At 39.6% G+C, this 12,846-nt stretch overlaps 1 protein-coding gene across 4 annotated transcripts in view; it reads right to left on the reverse strand.

Moving 5' to 3' along the window:
- Positions 1 to 12,846, reverse strand: part of SGMS2 (sphingomyelin synthase 2) — a 60,236-nt gene that overhangs the window by 38,847 nt on the left and 8,543 nt on the right. Inside the window, exon 3 of one of the 4 annotated variants that reach the window (XM_050338699.1) lies at positions 9,153 to 9,262. The exons of 1 other annotated variant lie outside the window; for it this stretch is intronic. The gene's annotated coding sequence lies outside the window, so the exon portion shown is untranslated. Of the gene's footprint in view, positions 1 to 3,543; positions 3,627 to 3,837; positions 4,002 to 9,152; positions 9,263 to 12,846 lie in introns of those variants that run through there. 2 more of the 4 variants (XM_050338701.1, XM_050338700.1) reach the window with 2 other exon arrangements.

Raw genomic sequence — 12,846 nt, forward strand, 5'->3', positions numbered from 1 at the left:
CGGGGGAGCGGCTTAGTTTCGCCGCCGCCGCCAGGCAAGGGCCAGGTTATCTTGCAGACCGGGACACCGAAACCTGCGCTGTCTGCCCCCCCCGCCCCCCCCCCGTAAAACGCTGGCTGGAGAGGAGCAGCGCCCGCAGCCAGCCCGGTGGCAGGTGCGGGGGGCCGCCCCCGCAGCCAGGCCAGAGCCCAGCGTCGCCGCAGGGACGGCGCTTCCCGGCTTGGCCGGGGGATTTGATTCCCCGAATTGTGGGTTCACGTGATGGATGACTGTCGCCGGAACCCCCTGCTTTTCACAGGTTTCACCCGCGTCTGTGGACTTGGGTTTTGTTTGGATTTTTTGTGTCTTTTTATTGCTTTTTTTCTTTTTCCTTTTTTTTTTTTTTGGGGGGGGGGGGGTGGTGGTGGTGTTGGATGGGTACTTTTCCCGCGCCCCCCGTTTTTGTTTTCAAAAGTGTTCCCCCATCGTTACGTAGCAGCCAGATTTTGTTGGGAGCATTTCCAGTGTAGCAAACACGTGATTGGCGGGGGAAGGGAGGGGGAAGAGGTTGTCAACTCATCCTCACCGAAACTTGCTGTGGCCGGTAACACACCTGCCCTGCCGTACGGTGACCCGGCTGCAGCGCCGAGCGGGCACATGACGGAGCGGCGGCCCGGGACGCAGCCCTGGATTCAAGGAAAGCACCTGACCCTCTGTTCGTCACACCCCTGGAAAGCCCCCTTCACCCAGCTATTGGCTATTCTGCTTGGGTTGCTCGCACTTTGTTTTTTTCCACAAAAGCCTGGGGGAAGGGAAGGGGCAATCTGCTCTATTCCAGCACAGGGTGGAAAAATTTTCTGCGCTCTCAGAGTTCTGTGGGACAGGGAAACAAACTATCCTGATCCAACAGCGACAGGCAGAATACTGGTACAGACACGATGCCAGGATTTCTAAGTTTTATCTTCAGTAGGCTTAATGCAAACAGTGTTATAATCAGATAAACAATTCACCTAGGCTACTGCTGTGGCTGTTGCTAGGTAAACGCACAAACACACCTGTAGTGCAGAATCAAAGAAGCCTGTTGGAACCTCACAGGGCTCTTTACTGCTGCCGTGATCACCCACCACCCCCCTCCAATTCTCGCAGCTGGGTCCTTTAAAATGAAATCCAAAAAAGCCATAGGGGTACCATGGGCAGGGGTTTATCTGTTTATGAAGATATCTACGTATTGCATATACTTAATCACATGTAAGCCCTTGTAGAATTGTGTCTCATTTTAAAGTGTTATACAGAGAAGATAAAACCTGACAGAGTTACAGTTCAAGAGTAGAAATAATAATAAGAGTTAAAAAAGAAATCCACAAGCTAATATACATATAGGTATAGCAAAGGCCCCCATATTTTTCTTATTAAAAAAAAAAAAAGCCATTTAAGGAAGGTTAAAAGGAAAGACAAGAAACTTTAGTGGCATCTTTCCAAGTTATTTAGATATAAAACTGCCTTTACTTTTAAATATTATTCCCACTGCATTTGAGCAAAAAAATAGCAGTACATGAGTTCACTCTGTTCAAGGCTACACTTCACACCCAACCTTTAAGCCCATCCTTGCAGATGACCTACTCAAGAGTAGAACTTAGTCACAGAGCTCCTGTTGAGCTCAGAGGTGCATCTGTGAGGAGCAGCTTGCAGGAGAGTGTCTTCAACAAATCTGGGAACCATTGTTTACAAGTCCTGCATAACACAAACTTTTGAAAGCAAGTGGCATATTTGTGAAGTCACAAAGCTTGTCAGAGGAATTAGCAGCACATCTCTTTTCTTTAAACTAGATTAACTTCACAAGAACGCTTTCAGACAGGAATTATGAGAGAGAACACATGACTTGCAGAATGATAACTTATGAGGAAAAAAAACCTCTCACGCACATACATGGTTCCATGGGGAGACTAACATACAAGCCACAATCTCCCTCACCACCCAGGGAGGCAGAATGGAGGGAGAGAGTACAGAAGTAAGTTTTGAGGGGGAAAAAAATTACTGTTCCTTTCAGCTGGAACAAACCCAGTATCTTTTTCATTACTGTTTACTTTCCCCCTTTCATGAGATCAGCAGGGATATTATTGGAAGCAGTAGTTCTATAAACGAACACAGCCAGCCTGTGCATTAAAATTCTGACTATTTCCAAAGAGACACCCAGGCAGTTTTCAAAAGCAGCTACCATCAGAATCCTGCTTAGTTCTAACATGGGAGAACTGAAGCTGCAAGATGGGGTTTGTGGGGGAGGAAACAAGAACCATATAGAAATTTCTAGTTCCCCTGCCTTTACAGTTTATGGACAGAATAAACAGTAGTACCAAAAAAAAAAAATAAAAAGCCCATTTGTGTTGCCAAGCCACATCAGACATCTGTGCAGAAATTTGATAGGGAAAAACATGTACTTGTGCTCAGCCTAAGTAGCTTCAGAACTAATTAATTGTATAAGTACACATGTTCTAAGGAACTCACACATATTTGTAGCCTTCATTGCAGCTGTGTTAAGGGCAGATGAAAACATATATAGGTATTTTATACTGAAGTATACCATACATTCCCATAATTATAGTAAATTGTAATTCTTCCTTTTTCTGCAAGTAGCATATAGATAAGAGCAATCCTGCAAACTATTTCTATTCTGGTTTAACATTATATTCTATACCCTGGTTCTCACAGCAGCCCTATTATATTTTGGAAGGTGCTAGTTGATACTCCTACCTTGAAACAGACAAACTAACTCCAAAGTGATTTATTATTCCCATCCAGTTATGAAAGAATAAAACACACTAAAGCTCAATGTTGGTAGAATATTAAATCAGAAAGAGATTTTTTTCATCAGCATACACTTGGTGAATATTTAACAACACCTAACAAACATAAGTTCTACAATTTTGGAATTAAATATATTTCAGCAATGACATGACTTCTAGGCCTCCAGACTATTATTTCAATAATTCACTAGGTTTTTTTCTTCATCAAGGGTTTTAGAACAAGGTCAAAAGAAGCTTACCTTGTAAGTTCACAATTAATGTCACTATTCTTTGGCAACTAAACAAGTGGATGAAAGCCACAAAAGAAATTGTAAGACAAGTTTTTCCAATACTACTTCATAAGCACCAGCCCCAAAGTACACAATACTGCCCTACTACTGCCCGCTATTACTAGGGCCTTAAGAAACACCTTTGTAAGTCATCACAGCTAGCCCAAGCACTGGTTCATCTGCTCAGATAGCAAGCCTACCTTAACAAGGCAATAGAAGCTGAATCCAAGTAAACATTAAAAAAAAAAAAAAAAAGAAAGAAAAACCCCAAAGAACTCTACTACTTACAATAAAGCATGAAGCTGCCAAGACAAGCACTGCCATATGAAGCACACAAACTTCTTTTAGTGTTACCACGTAGCACGAAGAACCCACAAGCAAAGAAACCTCAGTGAAGCTCACTCAACCCAACCCAACCCAACCGAGCCCACCTACAATCCCCACGAGGAAAAACTGCGGGAGCAAAGGCTGCCCCGCGGGCTGCCCAGGGTTACCTGCAGCGCCCAGGACTCCCGGCCTGGTCCGACCCTGCTGCCCGACTGCCGAGGCGCCGCTGCCGCCCGCCCTTCCCGAGCTTTCAAAGGAGGCGGGAAGCGGCGCCAGGCCAATGGCAGCGGGAGCCGGCCCGGGGAGCCGCCCCGCAGGTGCCCGGCCGGGCTCGGGAGGGAGCGGGCGCCGCTGATCCCGCTGCCGCTCCGAGCGGTGTCCTGCTTGGCGCGGCCCGAGGCAGCTCCCGAGGGCAGAGGCTTCCTCCAGCCACTCTCTTTCCACTTACGAGATTTACAAACCTGTGATTATCGTCTCCCGTTTGCCTAACCTTGGTGCTCTCTGCAGTTTACATTCCTCAAAAGTTGCTATATTAGCTGTTTTCATAATCAGCAGCTAGGCAGAGATACTAAGGCTTTCAAACTATTTTTTCCAAAGGCTTATGTATTATTGAGAACATCCCTGGATAGCATCAGGGAAAAAAACCAAAACACAAAACCTGAAGCTTTGTGGATTTATACTCCCTGCAAAGCTCATGGGAATACCAAATTTAGACTACTGAGACCTTTTTTTGTTTTGTTTTAACAAAGCAATAAGTTAAAACAAACTTTATACTTTTCCCTCAGTATTTCACTTACATAAGCAGAGAAAGCTGTACCACAAAGTTATCCTATTTTTTCTTTCAGATACTATTGTGGGATCACAGAATCATAGAATGGTTTGGATTGGAAGGGAACCTTGAAGATCATGCAGTTCCAACCCCCCTGCTGTGGGTAGGGACACCTTCAACTAGGCTAGGTTGCTCAGGCCCCATCCAACCTGGCCTTGAACACTTCCAGGGATGAGGCATCTACAACTTCTCTGGGCAACCTGTTCCAGTGCCTCACCACCAGAATTTTTTCCTAATATAATTAGGAACAGGATGGGGTGGAGAGGGTCTGTTTTCTTGTTTGATTTAGGTCATTCTTTTAGTATTCAAACTATCTGGAGTCAGACACACTTTAGAAGCTGTGAAATAAGAGATCTGGTTCAGTTTCTTTAAAACAGTTTCTTTTATGACTGAAGCCAAAAATTGATTTTCTATCTAAAAATATGTGCATCCAGAATCACTGCGTCTGGTTTCAGAGCACTTTCTACACACAACAACGGCACATGAATTAAATGCTTTTCTTGTATGAAACAAGGCTTCAGAAGAAATAGCAAGAGTGCAGGTGCTTACTTGACAGAGGGTGTAGGGAGGAAACGGGAGATCAGGGAAAAATAAAAATAAATTCTAGTTTACTGTTTCTATATTCAAGCAAGGTGATTCTAGGAAACTGCATCAAGCAGAAGTATAGGAAATATTCTCAACCTAGGAAAAGAGGTAACATTTTTTGAAACAACTAGAAGATCAGAAGAATGATGCCAGACAGCTAAAAAGGCTTATTAAGGCTTTTCTGTAACATCATAAGGATTTCTGGATATGACATTTAATGCATGAAAATTAGGAGAAGACTGCTGCGCTGCAAAAATTGTCACAAAGTCAACTGACAAGTGAACTGGCCCATTTTCTTCGCTACTCAGCCTTATCGACTATATCTTCTCTTCATGCTCCTGAATAGTTTTCCTCGCTCACTTCTCTGATCCCATCTTTCCCATGTAGCTTCCTTTTAATTTCTTGGCCTTAGGACTTTTCTGCAGCAGGCCCATATTCTGGAACAGAATAGTTGGGCTAAACCTGTGACTGCTAGACAGCATCCTCTTCAACAAAAAGTTTACAGGGCTTTTCCCCAGTAAAGCAAAACAAAGACCCCTAAATTTTAATATAACCAACAGTAGCTGAACAGGAATTGCTAGATGATCTCTATTTGTCTCTGCGTGCCTCTGCTTTTTCTATGAAGGAGAATTTTGTCTTATTCAGCTGGGAGAGGAGAAAAAATTAGAGGGAAAAGGAAGTAAGACTGGAACGTGAATGAGCAATACAAAACTGCTAAGATTTACCCCTCTTTATGGAAGTTTATGAGCAATATAATTTTTATCTCATTATCTTACATTTTAGGATTCTATTAGTATGAAGACTTTTTTTTAGCCAAAATTATTTTTAAACCTAAGCAGCTGACACAATTGCTTGAGGGACAGGTGGCCTACTTAAAAAAAAAAAAAAAAAAAAAGAAGAAAGAAAAGAAAGTGACTGCTGTTACCATCTCAGTGTGAATTCAGTATGAAACACACAGACAGATCTATCATACTGGGGTAACCTCTATCTAATCTGCTGACCTGGCTCTGGTAGCAGGCAGTGCGAGAAAGCTTCAGAAGAGGCACAATGGTAATATCAGTAAAAGCTGAGTAAATGACAGAAAGGAGTAAAGGATCCTTCTACCCTAGCTCCTTATCTACTTACCCTTGCAAAGGAGAATCATAGAATTGTTAAAGTTGGAAAAGACCTTTAAGACCATCAAGTCCAACCATTCACATAGCACTACCACCATGTTCACCATTAAGTCATGTCCTTAAGTGCCACATCCACACATTTTTTGAACACTTACAGAGATAGTTCCACCACTTCCCTGGGCAATCTGTTCCAAGGCTTTACAACCCTTTTCATGATTTTTTTTTTCCTAATATCTGATCTCAACCTCCTCTTGTGCAACTCAAGGCCATTTCCTTTTGTTTTCTTTCTGTGTAGCATAACAGGACATGCATTTTCTCCTTTTAAATAAAAAGACCAGCAACCAACAAGCAAGTTTTAATGAAGTTATGCACTGAACACCAAAAAATTGCTGCTTTTGGTGTTTTACTTTGTTTGTATGTTCTGATACTCCTCTGTTAAGTAAGTTCTTAATACAATCCCATTCCTATTTCTCTGAAAGTTTAAAAAAGTTTGAGGAAAACTACAGAAGGTATACAAAATAGTCTCAAATGAAATTTTGCTATGACTTTGTGCAAGACTGTAGAATAAAGTCTGTGAAACAGCTAAAGACTTTCTGACAGATATCCTTCAAATAAGTGAATGAGTCATGAACCTCAGAGATAAAGAAGCAAAAGACAGAACTGACTCGTATATCAATTATGAATTTCAAATATGGCATGCTTCTTTGGATATTTTCTGTATTAGCAGGACTTTACATGTCTTCTTTTTCACAGGACTCAAAAGATAAATGAGTTTGGTAAAAAGATGCATGTCGACTTTTGTTCCACTGTATTTGAAATGTATTCAGAGTAGTTTTTGGTTTATTCTTATGTGGAAGCAAAATGTCTTTGTGCTACTTATTAAAGTCATGGCCAAGAGATTTAGTGCAAAGGCCACAATTGAGAAAATGTTGTTTAGTGAATGATTTTTTAGACTGAAAAGCGTAAGTCTTTATTGCAATTTCTATGTATCATCACACAGATATGATTAGATGGCTTCTAATGGCATGAAGTCAAAGTAAAGGGATCCAGGTATTGTTATGTCCTGCCAAATGCACATTTACAATCGTAAAAATGTGTTCTAGAGTGTCTTTTCCTTTGATTCATATTTTCAAATTGATTTGGAGGAGGATGCAGAAAGGGTGAGTCATAATACAGGGAAAAGGGCTCTTCCTATAATCCTCTGAGAAAAATGTTCTCAAGTCTCTAGCTTGAGAAGAGGGGCAGATCTCAGAACAGATGAGGAGGCTGACAGTTTTCCATGAAATGTCTCAATGGAAAACACAATAGCATAATCTTGACTTTAGGTACTACAAGTTTATATGTAGGCAGACCAATGAGATGTCTTCATCGTAAGGAGTCTAGATTCTTGTTCTGTTCATATAAATAAACCACAAGGAGTTGTAAATATAGATATCTCCAAGGTTGCACACACTAGGAAAAGCAAGAGAAACTAAGATGGAAATGGAAGTGTATTGTGCAATCTGAAGTTGATAGGAAACTTCTATCTAGTAGGAATATAATTGATACTCATTAATTATGCACTGAGCTGATTTGGCATTCTGCCAGTTCAGGGATAGGCATAAAAAGTATGAAAGTATTAAAAATTTACAATGGGATAGGCTTTGAAGAAAGAACTATACTGACACCAGAAATATGAGGATCCTTGTCTTCCTATCAGAGTATGAAGAAAAGCAAAGCAGATATACTCTGACTGGAGCGTAGTAGTCCCTTCTGACTCAGGAGTAACTGAGTGACTTGTGGAAACACTGCTCATCATGTAACTACTATGAAAAAGTGTTGACATCCACAGCCATGAGGATAATACCACACAAGTAAGTTACTGACCAAATGTAATTAATGGGAAAAAAAAAATTAACATATTTCCCTGAACCAAAAGCAGACTTCATTGATTCTCCCATAGAAATAATTTCAGGCAAGCGTTTTTCTAGTCCATCTGGAAAATTTGCAGTACCTGTGGTCTTTTCTAAGGCAAAAGAAAAAAAAGAACAAAAAAACCTGCTGCAAATATCCACTACGGACTCTCACTCAAATCTCTTATTTCTTCTCTGCTTGATACTTACATTTTCTAAATGTTATTTTATAACTTTGCTAATTTCTTCACAGAAGTGTTGAGGGCAAGGCTAATGAGAATACCAGAAAAATACTGCAACAACAGGGAACTATGCCATAGTAAGCAGTCATGGCTAAACTAGATATTGTAGCCACTGGGAGTTAGTTAATTGGCACCTTCTTCTTCACCTTTCTGCTAGGGCCTGGGACATGTGACAGCTGGGGATGGCACAATCCACAGTGAAAAAGTATTTTCACATCACCTAAGAGTCATAAGTAATGATTCTATGTAATGAGTCTATGTAGTGATTCCTGAAGATTTCATGCTGAGGTGATTATGCAAGTTAGTTAAACATTGTATTTAGAGGTACTGAGATTTTTTTTAACCTCTTTTTAAAACCTGTTGTTACTGAATTCAAAATGCCTTTCTTTACATCTTAAGGAGCTGTTACTCTGCTGTCATATGGAGACAAGGAGAAGGACAAACTAGAAACTGTCCCTAGTACACATGTCCTTGTCTGTGATTCTGACTCCTGTTACAGAGAGAAAGAGCGGGAAACCAGATTTTGACAGTAGGCACGGGATACCTCCTACAGCAAAAAATATAAGATCTGGAATGTAAGGTGGAATACAAGTGTCTTATATTCCTTACATCTCTGGAATCATGGGGATTAACAACCTTTGGCTGAAAGATGATGATCTAGCTTCCACTGGGCATCCCAAGAACAGAAGAACTGGAACCCACCAGTGGCCAGTGTCAATCATTTCCATTCCAATTTTTTTGCTATGCATCACTACAGTCCACATGCTGATGATAGCAGGTTTATGACCATGCTGTCTTTTATGCAGACATCAGCTCCTGGGATAATTTTTGCTTCCTGCATATTTCTCTTAAAACAGTCTCAATACTTAATGGTCACTTGTAGAATTACATTTTAGTTCTCATAATGCGTTTGTGGAAACAATTTTCTAGCATGGTGAAGGCTTTATGCCACTGTCCTTTAAAAAATGCCAGGCAGACTAGGGCACAAATGGGATGAATGCAAATACTGCTGACTGCAAATGCCCAAAGAAGCCTAAAGGAAGACTGTGCCATGTTCACTGATTTTCATTTCAGCAGAGGGGACTGCAATTTGCCTACGTTTGCTCTACTTACCTAAATTTTCCTTGAGACTATCAGAGTTGCATCTCGTTTTCTGTCCTAAACTCTTAAGCAGTGCTTCATGCTGGCTGTTAAAAAGTTGTCACATTCAGTGCCAGGGTTAGCTGCAAATTGAATGAGAGACTTTATCAGCCAGGAATAGATCTCTTGTGAACCCTCTCCTTGAAGCTGGGTCAACACTCAGTTCAGGCCAGACTGCCCAGACCTTTCTCCAGTTGGGTCTTGAAAACCTCTGAATCCCCACAGTCTCTCTGGAAAACCTTCACCGATACTCAAGTATCATAATCCTGAAATATGTTTTCTTTATATCTAGCTGGAACTCTCCCAATTTCTGATTGCTGTTTCTCATTCTCTTTTCTTGTCCCTCTGTAGAGAGCCTGGCATCAGACTTTTGGTTGATAACTTCCTCTTGAGCATTGGAAGGCTGCTGCTAGGTATTCACTAGGGCTTCTGTTCTGACAAAATTTTTATCTTCTTTACAGACCTTCTGCTAAATCTGTAAAGTGTTTGGGGAGGTACTGGATTAACAGTTTTGGTATTAATGTAAATTCACAAAGTTCTGCAGGTCACTGATAAAATCCTTGAAATTCTACTAAATTTCTGTCACAGAATCTTCTGAACTGGAAGGGACCCACAAGGATCAAGTCCAGCTCTTAAGTGAATGGCCCATACAAGGGATTGAAACTGTGACCTTGGCATTACTAACACCAAGTTTTAACTCACTGTATTATAAAGCATTAAGAGAAATGTTTGCGGACTTAAAATTTTTAAGAAAAATCCAACAGTTTTAAGAGAAATGCAGAATCACATTTTATTTCAGTCCTTAGCAACCAAGTAGGTGGTGGATCATAATCATGAGCAATTTTTGAATCTAGAAAGGATTTTCCAAAATAAAATGGAAGAAAGCCCTTTATCACTTTTTCTGTATGCTAGGATAATGTGAAAAAGGTTGTTATTCTTAACAACAATTTCTCTTCTGTAGGATTTAAAATGACTACTTAAATTTTCTTAGTCAAGCATAGAAGCTGTAGTATGAGAATAACGGTTATAAATATGCCATTTTCATCCTGACTATTCAGTTATAAAAAACTTTAATTCTTACTGACGGTAAAATCCAAGCCAGTCATGAATTGCCAAACTCAAATTCTTGAGGGATATATAAAGTGACTGCTTCTCTTCTGCCTAAATTTACTATAACTTTCCCTGTTCATTAGTATTTTCATCACCCTCCTCTCCTACTCCTTCCCTGTGCTGTGCAAATTTTCTCATGGCTGAGGCGCTTTCTGTATATTCTCGCTTTTATTCAAAGTTTGTATGATGTGCCTTCTTTCTTCTACCTGACTCTCAAGGTGACAAAAAGTAAAGATTTTGTTGAATAACTTACACATTTAAGCCAGTAAGAAAACAAAGTTATGGTTATTTTTTGCATACTGTAACAGTGTCTTCTTTAAGGGTTAACCTGAGTTTTACATAATTTTAACATTTTCAACCCTTCTTCAAATATTAGTATGTAATAGATATTCAGTTGATTTTTCTAAGCATTTCTTATTAGTAATAAAATATTCAGTATTTTTATCCATATGCACCCAGGCTTTGTAGAAAGGAAAGTATTATGATTTTTCCCAGTTATTAAATAAAAATAGGATTGTACAGTGATGGCTTCTCCAAGGTTCAACTGCACATTAGAAACAGGATGAGGTTTTCAACAGGACTTCAGCTCACTGGTCTACATACTATAAGCAAACATCACACTATTTTTTATCAGTGGGAAATCTAGTGTGTCTAGAATAAATAAATCTTGGAAATTTCGAATAAACCCAAAATGAAAACATGTTGATATAGGGGGAGTGGCTGTGTGCATGGTTGCACAGATGTGAGACAGATCAGGCCTCTGGTATATGGAGTATGAGAAGAAACTTCAGAATCAGAAAGTGATGGAATAAGCCTTTTAACATCACCATATTGTAGGATTGTTCCAAGAATATTACAGAGGGAAAGAAGGCCACATAAGCCCACAGTGTTATGCTAAACTTGGTTAGCCTGCCAAAAAACATAAAATCCCAAACTGTATAGAAGACGGGGAACACTGTAAAGCTACTGTTTATCTTAGGATTTTAAAATAAAAGACTGGAATTCTATTTCTATCTCTGCATTGCAATATTGGGCAAATTGCTTCTAATTATAATTCATACATATTTTCATTGTTTTTTGACAGCCCAGTTACATGGAACCTGTGACCAGCCTCCTCTATCAAAGTTTTTGATGGGTTGGAACACTATTCTGTTTATATGCATATTTTGGGACCCTAATTTTTCTTCCCATTTATCCATCCATTTTAAAATACTTTTGAGATTCTCACCTAAAGGTGAAAACCTGGAAAACTGACTGTACGTCTGCACATTATTACCAAGTATGGGGGAAAAGTGAAGTTTCTGTATTATGTATTTATTGACTTCCCAGGCTTTTGCATGAATGCATACGAAAGAGGTTGGTTGTTTTTCTATGCAAGTATGTTGCTTGTATTGTTTAAATACTGCTAATAGTAGCTCAGCTAAGATATGCTTAAGTCCTAATGGATGTGCACTTGTATTGGTTGCAACCATTATGGCTTTTAGAAAATCCCTTCTTCGGTTACAGAAATTAGCTGTATAAGGGAAACTGCAGGGACCTCTGTTTCAACAACATATCCTGTACAGCTTCTAAATAAATAAATAATAATTTAAAAAATTATGGCATCCCTTATGCCAAATACAAACATCAATGACAGTAATGGGAAAAACGTGGATGAAAATACTGTTTCATTCCATCTGAAAACTTGTATCGGACAGCAGTTGTGTATATTTCCTAAAATTATATTGACAGCAGCACTGAAAAAACAGACATTCACCTTGCTAATGACCTCTGGTTTTGTCAAGGTAATAAGTACAAAAAAAGAGAAGATCTGTTCTTACCATAAACAGGAAAAGATGCTTTATAACAGCAGTGTTGGCTAGCACCTCTAAAATTAACTCTGGGTCAAACTTTCCATGAAAAATGCTTTTTTTTAGAATTAATACAGAGCAGCACAGCCTATAGACACATTAAAGAATATATTTCAAAAAAATCAGTCTGGAAACCATGTTTTAAAATAGTACATGTGGAAACAAAAACATAAATTTGTACTGAGTATCTATTTTCTCTTATAAATTGTCTGGCCTAGAGTTTTTCCATCTTTCCCTGTGATTGAAATGTAAGTTAATGTAGGGCACAGACAGTTGTCTTTAAATTGTAGGAGAGTTAGATTAGAAGGCATCTCTGGAGGTCATGCCATCCAACACGTTATCAAACCAGGGCTAGTACTGTCCGGTCAAATTTTGAGTATCTCCAAGGATGTAGAGTTACTAGGGTTTTTGTCAGGAAATTCCAGTGCTTAACCTCTTCACCAGGACATTTTTCTTCTTCTATGTATTTGGCATTTCCCTCTTGTACTTCCAAAAATCCCTATTTGTAATCATGACCAGACTACTGAAGTATGAAGGAAAAATTATACCACCTTCCATGGTATTTTATGCAAACACATCTTACAAACCATTGCAGCAAGCCAGGAACGTGTGTTTGCTGAGTAAGCAGTAACCCCTCCAACCTCACTACCCCATGTCACATCTCTAGTCACCATCTGATCAAAACATTAATCACTTTTGATCATAAA

This window comes from Myiozetetes cayanensis, unplaced genomic scaffold (genome assembly GCF_022539395.1).
Source record: "Myiozetetes cayanensis isolate MyiCay16 unplaced genomic scaffold, myiCay2020 scf7, whole genome shotgun sequence".
Classification (NCBI taxonomy): Eukaryota; Metazoa; Chordata; class Aves; order Passeriformes; family Tyrannidae; genus Myiozetetes; species Myiozetetes cayanensis.